This window comes from Meriones unguiculatus, chromosome 17 (assembly GCF_030254825.1).
Source record: "Meriones unguiculatus strain TT.TT164.6M chromosome 17, Bangor_MerUng_6.1, whole genome shotgun sequence".
Classification (NCBI taxonomy): Eukaryota; Metazoa; Chordata; class Mammalia; order Rodentia; family Muridae; genus Meriones; species Meriones unguiculatus.
In genome coordinates this window covers 91768150-91780325 of record NC_083364.1, presented here as the reverse complement: position 1 = coordinate 91780325, position 12176 = coordinate 91768150, and positions in this window count along the sequence as shown.

The window sequence follows — 12176 nt, the reverse complement described above, 5'->3', positions numbered from 1 at the left end:
CACTGTGATCCCATGGGTGAGACAGGGACAGGAGAGGACACTGAGGCTGGGGGAGGGGAGGGATGGGGGATGGGAGATGGGATTGGGTCCTTAGCTACAGAAAGTGAAGACATTTTGATTCTGAGAATAGAGGGATCCTTTATTTTGTACCCACAAGCATCTTTGGGCTTTTTTGAGCATTTGACCTGCTTCAGTTAGAGCTCTCAATAGTAAGCTGTGGGGCCAGATTTTTTTCATCTGTAATCTCTAGCATAGTTTTTTTTTTCCCCAGAAGGTAGATTCCCATGACACATATTTTGTGTTTCAACCAGTTAGAAAAAACAATTCCCACCTATTCTGATGTACTGTGCAAGTCAGAATTAAATTGTGACGGGGAGGCAGAGGCTATGGTTGAATTCTGTAAAAAGACCCCAGGATGTTTGAAATTCCCAGGATAGGATTTCCACCCCTGTTAAAGGCACATTAAGATGAAGCTTCATTTTTCTCTGTTACTTGAGGTGAAAATTGAACATCCTTTGGACTGTGTTTAAGGGGCATTCTGATTGCCAAGTCAAAACTAAGCCACTTTTCACTTTCTTTCCAGGTAGTTTCTTGAAAATGACAAACTTTAAAGAGTGAATCTAAATGTCACTTTCATTTGAGCCTGAAGAATAAATGAGATTGCAGGCACAGAATAAGTGAGGATGATTTTTTACCTCTATCTTGGCTGATTGCTTAATGCAGCAGTAAAGGACAGTGTGTGGGCAGAAGGGGTGTGGAAGGGGTGGCAGGATTAGAGGAGCTCTGTGGATTTGCAGGGGACTCTGTGCCTGCTAGTCAGGAGCCTGCAGAATTATATTTCTGGGGAACATCAGAAAATTCTGAAGTTCAAATCTAAATCAGTTTAAAAAATTCATTTTAATAAATATTTATTTATTTCTTGGCTACCTGACAAAGTGATTGTTTCTGAGAATTAGATTTCATTTTAGAAAAGAGTTTAAAGTTCAGACTGCAGGCCCAGCAAATGAAGTTGTGACAGGGCAACTGAGTGCAGAGGTTTTGCTCTGTAAAAACGTGAGGTGATTAATGGAAAAGAAAACCTTGACTTTTTGATGATACAATGAGCTAAAAAACAACAATGAAACTCCATAAGAAAAAATAATGCAAGTATTACTGTTACTGGGAGCCCTCCAGACCACTCAGAGAAGACCATTTTTCTCAGGGCTTCTCATGAAGGAAATCAAATTTTATTCAAATGAAAAATGGTCCCACCAAGAACATAAGATGGAAGAGCCTTCGTACTGTCTCACCCTGTCACATTGCAAAGAGAAAGGGTGACTGGCAAGGTAACCTAAAGAAAGTCTCTTATGCATTGTTCAGTTAAGCAATTCTTGCTCTTTCAAAAACAAAACAAAATCTCCCAAATCTAGAAAACAAAATTCTAAAATATTAACAGGAACTGTAAATATAGTATACTTGTTTTGAGTATGTTTCAGTAAGAATACAAACGTGGAAAGATATAACGAAATGTTAATTTTGGACATCTGGGAATAAGTCCTTTGACTTTTCCTGTCAGTGTCTACATGTCCTTTGCTTAAAGGGATGGGGGTGTCTATAAATGACAGCACTGCCTATAGAGCATGTCTATAGATGTCTATAAAATATAGTCAGTTATTTATTTGAAAACATGTTCAATAGCAGAAAGCTTCATAGTCTCAAACATTTTGTTATGATACTTGCTTATTTTTTTTCTTTCTCTTTAAAATGAGTCCAGGGAGCTTTTCAGTCAGGGCAAACACTGAATGAATGAGCTGCTGGCCATGCGTATCTTGTCCCTTCCCTGAGCACAATGTCTGCACAGTGTCTTGAGTTATGAAGGAAGGATCTTCAAGAAAAGGTGAACTTCACTTAACACACAACTAAGTGACTTCTATGCTATCACCTGACAGTTTTTTGAGTTTTAAAATGCTCACCTAGAGGATCTTGTTTTAGAGTAATTCAACAATGTAGTGAGTGTAATAATGCATTTTACCATGTTTCTGCCAGAGGGATTCCAAAGCAGTGTCCCCAAGCATTTTCTTTGGTATCTATGGGTTTATCATCAGTGGGTTGGTCCCTAAGGGGATGAAATGTCTAAATTTACATGAAGTTATGTCATGTGATGGGCAAAGCAGAACCTATTTGTGTAGTGCCTCTGCTAAGAACTGTAGGCATTCAAAGCTGTAGAAACAAGTAAAGGTTGACGATTCGGCTCAATTCTACAATGGAAAGTTTTGAAAAACAAGAACTCAATAAAAGCAAATAGAAAGCCAACACCTAAGTCTCTATAAATTCCATAACTACTTCAAGGAGAACAATTCAATGGGGAGGTAGCTCAATGGGCAAAGTCTTTACCTCAAAAGCATGAAGGCTTGAATTGAATAGCCAGCACCTATGTGAAAAATCTGAGCAAGACTACAAGCATGTTGGTAATCTTAGTGCTGGGAAAGCAGACAGGTAGACTCCTGGCTCCACTGGAGAACCAGCCAGTGGGTGAACCCTGTCTTAAATAAGGTGGAGAGCTCCCAAGGAATGACATCTTGACCTCTGGCCTCACAGATGCACACCTACAGGAACACCCACATTCACACCACACACCAATACATGCCCACATTCACACACACACCACACCACACCACACACCAATACATGCCCACATTCACACACACACCACACCACACACCAATACATGCCCACATTCACACACAGCGCACATACACACCAATACATGCCCACATTCACACACACACCACACCACACACCAATACATGCCCACATTCACACACACACACCACACCATACACCAATACATGCCCACATTCACACACACACCACACCATACACCAATACATGCCCACATTCACATACACTCACACACCAATCACACACACCAACCACACACCACATCATACATACATACACACACACACACCACATACATACTAAACACACACACAGACACATACACACACATACTAATCATACACACACCAACCACACACCACACCATACATACATACACACACACACCACATACATACTAAACACATACACAGCGCACACACACACCAATCACACACACACCAGCTACACACCACACCATACATACACACACATCACATACATACTAAACACACACACAGCACACACACACACACACCAATCACACACACACCAGCTACACACCACACCATACATACATACACACACACCACATACATACTAAACACATAGGTAGCGCACACACACACACACACACACACACACACACACACACACTTTCTTCACCACATATAAAAAAACTGTGGCTTAGTGGGACAGACCTGTAACAGGTATTTGTGAGGCCAAGACAAGGTTGAAAGTTCAAGGACATATTGGGCTGTAGGTTAAGTTCACGATCAGCCTGTCCCAAAAATAAGCAGTAAAAAGGGGGCAAGAGTGTTAGTTCCAGGGCAGGGCGGTTGTGGGCACACAACTGAATCCAGACCTCAGTGCTGCAAACTGTCCAAACAAACACCCCACACACTAAAAATGAATTGGCTTCTCGTGGAAAATTTTCTATAGGTGACACCTACCATTTGACATTTGCCTTGAAACCGCATTCCTGTTAGTTGTCACTAGAAAGGTAGCCAGTAGGAGTGGAGGACCCTTTGTTTCGTTTTTACAGTTTCATAGGTTCTACCTCTTCTAGGGGTTCCGAGGGAAGCCAAGCAAGTCTAGCGCTGGCAAGGCTCTTCCAGACATTTCTTCATTTCTGTAAGGAAATGAGACGGTTTGCCTCGCACTGTCCTAATCTCCAGGGGCAGCTCTCGGAATCATTCTCAGAGCTCGGTGGGCCTGTCATCTTCTCTGGGCAGCCTTCCAGCCTGGGCAGGTATTGGAGAAGTTTATGTTCAGCCCTTTGTACATTAGTGGTTTCCCTGCAGAGGCTGCCTGTATCTAAACTGCTTCCTGAACACCATGATTGCGGAACGTGATTAGTATTAATGATAGGTATTCATACCGTCTTCTCAGTTTGCAAAGTGCTTTACAATGATGTTCACTTAGTGCTTATTAGGTGGTAATGCCTAATTACAGGATGTCTTTGCCAAGCCTCGGAAGGCTGTCTTGGTATGCTTGCCTTCTGGAGTGGGGTGCTGAACTTCTTCCCCAACTTGGCTGAGTGTGGTCTCATCCAGTATCCACCCCAGCAAACAACAGCCTTTTTCCTCTGGGCGCTGATGATAGGAGACTGGGGCAGTGGGGCGGGGAAAGTGGGGAAATGCAGGCTTTATCACGGCCTGCACTCAGCTCTTCCGTATCAGGTTGCCAATTACTGTAGAGGATTGGGTCCCCTTTGCTTTGTTGAACAGCAAGAATTGTCTGTTTCCTTTCAATCTCACGGGTGGCCATAGTGATAAGCATTATGAAATGCAGATAACAAAGGCATATGTAATGAGTATCCGTCAGCAATACAATGGCAGCACTTACCATAATGCAAGGTGTCAGCAATACAATGGCAGCACTTACCATAATGCAAGGTACGCTGTGGGATGAATGTCTACATTGAAAATAATTTCAGATAGTTAAAACAATTTCTGTTGTACCTTACCTATTGGAATTACAACTATTTCGCATTCTGGCTAAGCAATGGAGCACACAAAAGTTTCTCGTCCAGAAAAGGGTAGTTTGAGTTCCCTTTCAAATATGAGAAAGACATACAAACAGTGTTGCCACATCAGGATGAACTGGCGTCTGGGGTGTTCTTCATGGAAGCAGCCATGCTGCGGGATTTTTGTAACCCAAAGTCAAAGTGATAGTGTTGCCTGACATCACTGCTGGCTTTCAGCCTCTGGAGGGTTAGGAGTTGGTCAGAAAAGGAAGTGTGGGTTTGTCTCAGTGTTCAAGTTTCTTGAGGTTCTGGCCTCTCACTTTGCTGGGCCTTCAAAGCAAAGATCCCCTTTCAGCTGGGCTTTGCAGCTGGGGTGAGCAGAAGTGTTTCCTACTTTCACCAGGACCTGGCCATCCTGCTGTCCTTTCCTTTCCGGAAACAGAGTGCCTCCATCATTTCACCATGGGAGGAATGCAAGGAACATGGGTGATCTCCCGTCTTCCTGAGCATGGAGGTTCTGAATAGGTGGCACTGGCCATTCAACAGTGAGCACTTCATTGGACACCATTGTTTTCCCCTGAGGATGTAGTTGTGCTGTCTGTGTTTGTTTTACAGCTCCCTGAGAAAGAGGAGGTACGTGCAGAAGATGACAGTTTGGGATCTGAACCTCCTCTGTTCTGGGGACAGCCCATGATTAAGGAAAGGAGGGCTGGCTTCTCATTAAGAACCCTCATTTTCCATTTTTGTTTGTTTTTCTTTAAAACCCTGTTCTCATGAAGCTAGGCAATGGACATTTGACCATCCATAAGCCTAGAGTTTAGTCTGGGGGCAGCATACAAAGAATCAGGCAACACTTGAGACTTCTCTTAGGGTCAGCGGTCATTCTGGAACAGTGTGGTGTTCATCGATAGGTTCTAGTTGAGGTCCTGACCTCCTTTCGCATTCTCCAGTCTCTGTGCATTGCTGACCAACCTTTGCCAGAATCCTGTCATCTACTCCACATCTTTCTAATATATTGCCTTTGTTTTTAAATCACCAGAGTTGATTTGTATGATGTGGAATTTTAGTGTGTTTGTCCTGGCTCCTAGGACACCAACCTCTTTTATTTTATTTTATTTTTTAAGTGATCTTTTACTAGTTTAAAAAATGGTATTCAAATTAGTGGGGTTCATTGTGACATTTACATTTTCATATGTGTTTTGTTTCTGTTGATTCTCTCCTCTTCCCCTCCCCCACACCTGCTCTTTTCTTCTGGTTTCCTTCCTCCCACCCACTATCTTTTCTTCTACTTTGAGGTTGCATGAATTTTATTCCCCTCCTTTCCCTTGTTTTATACCCCATTATGATGACTTTTAATTTCTCATGTGCCCCTTTTCTAATTTCATGACCCATATCCCATAAGTTAGCATATGTATGTACACTCACACTCCCACACCCCCCCCCCCCCACATATAACAATAAAAATCTACGATCTGTGAAAGAAAATATGTGGTATTTGTTTTTCTGAGTCTGGATTATTTCCCATACCATTACACTCTGCAGTTCATCTATTTCTCTGCAAATGCCACCGCTTCATTTCTCTGTGTGGCAGAATAAAATTCTGCTGTGCCCACGGCGTAGTTTCTTTCTTTAAATCAACACTGTACTAACATGCAAATTAAAGCCTGGAAGGGATTAAAGGAGGAATGTAAGAAACCTGGATGACCTCCCTGTCCAGAGCATTGTCTAAAGCTATGCTTTCCAAATATCAGGGAGCAGATAGTTTCTGTTGATGAGATAATTTCTTGTTGCAGCCACCACTTCTGAAAGGGCTAGGCTAGACTAGGCCAGGTTAGAACAGGGCAGGGCAGGATAAGATTGGAGGGATGGGCTAGGGAAGAAGAGCAGAAAGTACTGCCAACAATATATCAATCCAGAGAGCTTTCTTTCAGTTACAGATACCAATTTAATGAAGTACACATTCACCTTGATTAAAAAATTAAATATTTTATTCTCTATAATCTCTTTACCCAGTCATTTGTTGATGCACTCCAGTGTCTCTTTTTAATCATAGGAGAAAGTTGTCAGCGTCCTCGTGTGTAAGATCCTGTGTCAACTAATATACGTGGTCTCCAGTCAAGCCACCAAGGCTCGGATCGCAATGCTTATGTGCTGTGCTGAATCTCATGTCCTATATGAGTCCCCACGGTACACACTTTCCTCAGGAAGTACACATTTCTCATGCAGTAGGCTCTGCTAAGGACTTCGCAGACGTTTCAGCCGCTGCCGCCTGTGAACTCATGCTTTGAGGAGAGGAGTCCTATAAATTTTCTTCGCTTTAGGAGGGAAAAATAATAAGTGTTCATGGAGGGCTATCCGAAGAATATTTTCACCATTACTTCAGGAAATACATTCTTTGGTTTGTTTTATTCCCAAATGTTCACCCAGACTTGCAGTTAAAAACCGTGTTGCTTCCCAAGGAATTTGTTTTTGGTTTCATGCATATTTATGAAATGGGTTATACTTATTTGTCATCTTGGGGAACTGTTTTCATAATGCTCACTTCACAAAACAGATTCCCATTTTGTGAATAGATACTATTTTCATCCATGTGGCACAAATCCCTGTACTGGGCTTTAGGGGCAGGCAGTGTATCTACTGGATTTCGTTTGTTACATAGGATTTCTTATGGCTGCATATTGAAGCATGTATGCAAGTGCTTATTCAAGGTAATACAATCATATTAAAATGTGCCAACAACCCAGAATTATGTTGATAATTAACACACAATTTGCAATATGTAATGACAAAGTAAACTCTCTAAATAAATAGAACATTTACTCAATAAATGTTTACAGGTTACCAGTGCTGGGCTCTTTGAGGAGAATAGACGCTGACCTGCGTTCTGCCCTCCAGGGATTTCCTATTTAATTGGGGAAACTTACAGTTTCATTGGAAGCTCAGGTTCTAATGATAATTATGGGTTTCTAGCCAACCCACCACATGAGCTCCTTGCTAGATGACGTGCTCCTCAAAGGCCTTTGGAAGAAAGCGTTTGGAGGTAGAACATCAGTATTTTTGAGACCTTTCAGTTCAATACTATATCAAAGTATATGGTGCTTCTCTACTAATTTTTTTTTTTTTTGTGGGGAGGGAGCAGGGTCTATGGATCTCTGGCTGGCTTGGACTTTATGCAGACCAGGCCAAACAAAAACTTGTGGCCCTACTGTATTGGCCTCCCCAGTGCTGGGATGGCAAGGATGTACCACCACTATCCTGGCTCTGTGTTAATGTTGCAACCCAGTTTAGATAAAATGAAACAAACGAATAGATAGTACTCAGGGCTTCACACATTCTGGACACTCTAGACAGTTCTAGGCTTCTAACCTGATTTTAATCTATTTTCATAGTGCCCCTGAATGGACAGTAGTTAAGACTGAAGTGCTGAGTCCTGAAAAAGAGTAACAGTGGAGATTCAGAGCATCTTGACGTGGAATGATGCTTACACCATTTGGACCAACTGCCTTGGTTCACTGGATGTTCAAAAAGGTTAAATTTCAGGCACTTTGTGTGTGAAACATCCTCAGATAACTTCCTCTCTGTACATCTTCTCATCTGAAGATTGTGCCAAGGTACTCATCCTGTGCCTCATTTGTTTTGATTAAACAAATAATAAAATTGGTGATAGGCAGACATACCAATTTTAATTTGGGAATTGTTTTTTCTTTTGGTTTTATTGGAGACAGGATTTGTCTGTGTATAGCCTTGGCTGTTCTGGACTCACTTTGTAGACCAGGCTGGCCTTGAACTCACAGTGATCCAACTGCCTCTGCCTCCCTGAGTGCTGGAATCACAGGCATATGCCACCATGCTCAGCTTCCCTAGTATGCAGTAGATTGTACCTACTCTAGAGAAGCATTAGGGAATATTCTTCGGGCAGGCCCTGATGAATGTGGCCAGGGTTGGTACTCAAAGAAAATCAACACAAATGGCACATAGCTGCCTCAGTATTTTAATCATTATTTTCTCCAAGTATCTATAGTTAAAGATGGGTGGGGGTATCCCAGAAATACCTGCCCACTGTGCTCTGGCTCCTCATGGCCGATGCTCACCTGGTACTGTTGTTTCTTCATTTATAAAAGTTATTTTCCTTCTTCCTCCTAATTGACACTCTCCTTGGATGACAGTCTTCTAACATTTGGGAGTGGGAACAGATTGTCTGCTTGTACAGTATCCCCCCCCCAACATTAAGCAGGCTTCCCAGGGGAGAGTTTTGGATGAAGCCCCATATAAAGAGGTGAGGCAGCTGTTGGGAGGGCTTCAAACTCCTGAGTCATTGCTGTGTCATCGTTTAAAGCCTGCTGTCTCTATTACAAGGCAAACATAAGGGTGTGTGAATTTATGTACAGTTTATAAGATCAAAATTGGGATACATTTGCCAATAGCTTTATTCAGGGTGGATCAAAGTAAAAGACAAAAGCCCAGAGACTGAAAGAAAAATGAGATTAAGATGTCGTCATGGGCCCGGCTTTCAGCTGCACATCAAAGGTGTTTGGTTTAGTACGCTTCCTTAAGGACACGCTTTAGCAGGTTATTGTATAATTTATTTCCCAGAGTGAGGATTCTGAATACTGATAAACCAGAGACACTATGAGTGAGAAAATTAGTCTTACATTTTGGTTATTCATCTTTTAGTTTTGTTTTTTTTTTTTTTTTTTTTTTTTTTTTTTTTTTACTTTAAGACAGGCTGGTCTCAGACTGAATCCTCCCTTCTGTTTTCTGTGTTCTGGGACAACAGCAGAGTACCACCATATGAGGCTTCTGGTATTTGTTTTGAGATTAAAAAGTTCAAAGGTGGGCTAGGGGACATCTTATCATGTAAAGTGCTTGGGTGTGGACACACACACACACACACACACACACACACACACACACACCTTAAAAACAAATACAAGTTTTCTGGATATATAATTTACCTTTCAGCATTTTATTATTATTATTATTATTATTATTATTATTATTATTATTATTATTATCATCATCTAAATTTTGCTTGAGAGCCCCAGGTTAACTCTCAACCACACCCACCTTCCAGAGCGAGCCTTCTGTCATTCGGGAACAGGAAAGACAGAAGGCTGTTCTTTTCCCTCCTTGGCACCTGTCTCGGGATGGGAAGGAGGTCTGAGATTTTGAAAGGAACCCGAAGATTAGAAAGATGATTTGTTTGAGAGAATCTGGATGTTTACTCTCATCTTTCAGCCTAGTGTCACCTCCAATTCCTGCTCCACACCTCCCCACATGGAGGGACCTGCCTTTCTTAGGGGTTTCTGAGCTCAGCTTGAGCTGTGCGTGCTGCAGCTTATAATGGATGTTTCTGAGGATGTCATGGGTGAGATGGCTGTGGTGCAGAGGCCATGGCTGAACCAGGAAGTGATGTACTCCCTTCCTGTCACTTGGGGGCCAGATGAAGGCCACATACCAGGGTCCTATAATGGTCATTCTAGACAGCAATTAAAAGGTCTCCTTAAAGGAGCAAACAACATCAAGAGGAAGACATATCAGGTATGTCCCTTAGCCCTGGTACTGAAGGAGGGATCCTAAGCTTTCTTTTTTAAATTTAAATTTAATTTTTTTATAATTTATTCATTATATATTCTGATAGAAACCCCCTTCCTCAATTCTTTCCAGTCCCACCTCCCTCCCTCTTCCCCTCATTCCCTTCCCCTAGTCCACTGAAAGAGGGAGTTCTCCTTCTCTGCCATCTGCCCATAGCTCATTGATTCTCATCAGGACTGCCTGGATCCTCTTCTTCTGTGGCCTGGCAATGCAGGCCAAGGGCAAGTGATCAAAGAGCTGGCAGTCAAGTTCATGACAGAGGCAGCCTCTGATCCCCTTTCTCTGGAACCCACATGGGGACTGAGCTGCCAATCAGCTACATTTTAGCAGGAAATCTAGGCCCTTTCCATGCATGGTCCTTGGTTGGTGCATCAGTCTGCAGGACACCCTAGGCTTAGATTTTTAGTTTTGTTGGTCTCCTTGTGAGGCTCCTATTCCCTCTATGTCCTTCTACCCCTCACCTTTTCTTCCATAGGACTCCCTGCACTCTGTCCAAAGTTTGGATGTGAGTCTCACCATCTGCTTTGATCCCCTGTTGGGTGGAGTCTTTCAGAGGACTCTCTATGGTAGGCTCCCATCTTGTTTCCTCTCTTCCATTGCTTATGGTGTCTATCCTGTTTGCCCTTCTGAATTTAAGCATCCTCCTTAGGGTCCTCCTTAGTGTTTAGCTTCTTTGGGTCTGTAGATTTTAGTATGGCTATCCTATATTGTACAGCTAATATCTGCTTATAAGTGAGTGTATGCCATGCCTATCTTTCTGCTTCTGGGTATTTGTTAAACTGTGTTCATAGCAGCTTTATTTGTAATAGCCAGAACCTGGAAACAACCCAGATGCCCCTCAATGGAGGAATGGCTGCAGAAATTGTGGCACATCTACACAATGCACTACTACTCAGCTATTAAAAACAAATAAATCATGAAATTTGCAGGCAAATGGATGGAACTAGAAAAGGATTCTAAACTCTTTGCAAAAAAAAAAAAAAAATTCAACCGTTGTAAAGGGAACTGATGGCAAGAGGTTGAAAGATACCATAAACCAACCCTCAGTGGAGCTGGCATCAAACACCAGCCAGAAGAGAAGCTGGATCACACTGTACCTTCATCTCCATGCCTTCCTCAACACCATTGCTGGGGGGAATCAGAAGTCTTGCCTGGGCCAGGGGGGCCTCAAGGTATCCTTTCTCCAATCTCCTGGAAGTGAGATCTGGAGTTTGATGTTTTTACACATGCATCGACATCATCATTCTTGTATGGAAACTACACTTGGGAGTGAGGTAACTAGAAACCAACTAATAAGCAGAGTGAAGAGATCTCCTATGGGATCCAGGAAAGATGACCTGGGGCAAGGTAGGATGGCAGCTAGAGGCAAAGAAAATTAGTTTAAAATGTCTTTGGATAGCAGGAAAGAAAAAAAAAAAGATAAAGATGTTCATTCATTGTTCTCTGCTAGCCTCACCTATTTCACAGCTGTTTGACAGCTATAATTTACAACAGCAAATGACAGAAATCCAAAAGCTTTGGTTTCCTGGAGTCAGCTGCTGTGGTAGACGCTCGCAGGAGCATGGCTTTACGGCTTTACAGCTCTACGCCAGAGTCCTCAGTAAACATTTCCCACAGGTTTCTTTTGCTAACAGGCTTAGTCAGTGATGACTTGTAACACTTCTCCCAATGCTGAAGACACCTGTTAACAAAAAGTAAACAGGGGATAATTTTATTTATGGAAGTGGAGTCAAAGACTAAAATAACATGAAGTATGTAAAATTAATTAAAACATTTGAATAAGCCTGGTGACATGAACAAGAACAGTGTGTCAGGACTAAGAAGTTTGTTTCAGGAACGAGAGCTTGTTTTGACACTAGGAGGTAAGTAAACATTATTCATTGTATTTGGGAAGAAAAGTGAAAATTTAGGCGATGATTTTGCTACATTCAGAGAAGGGGGTTATAGAACATAGCACTATAAAGGGTTATAG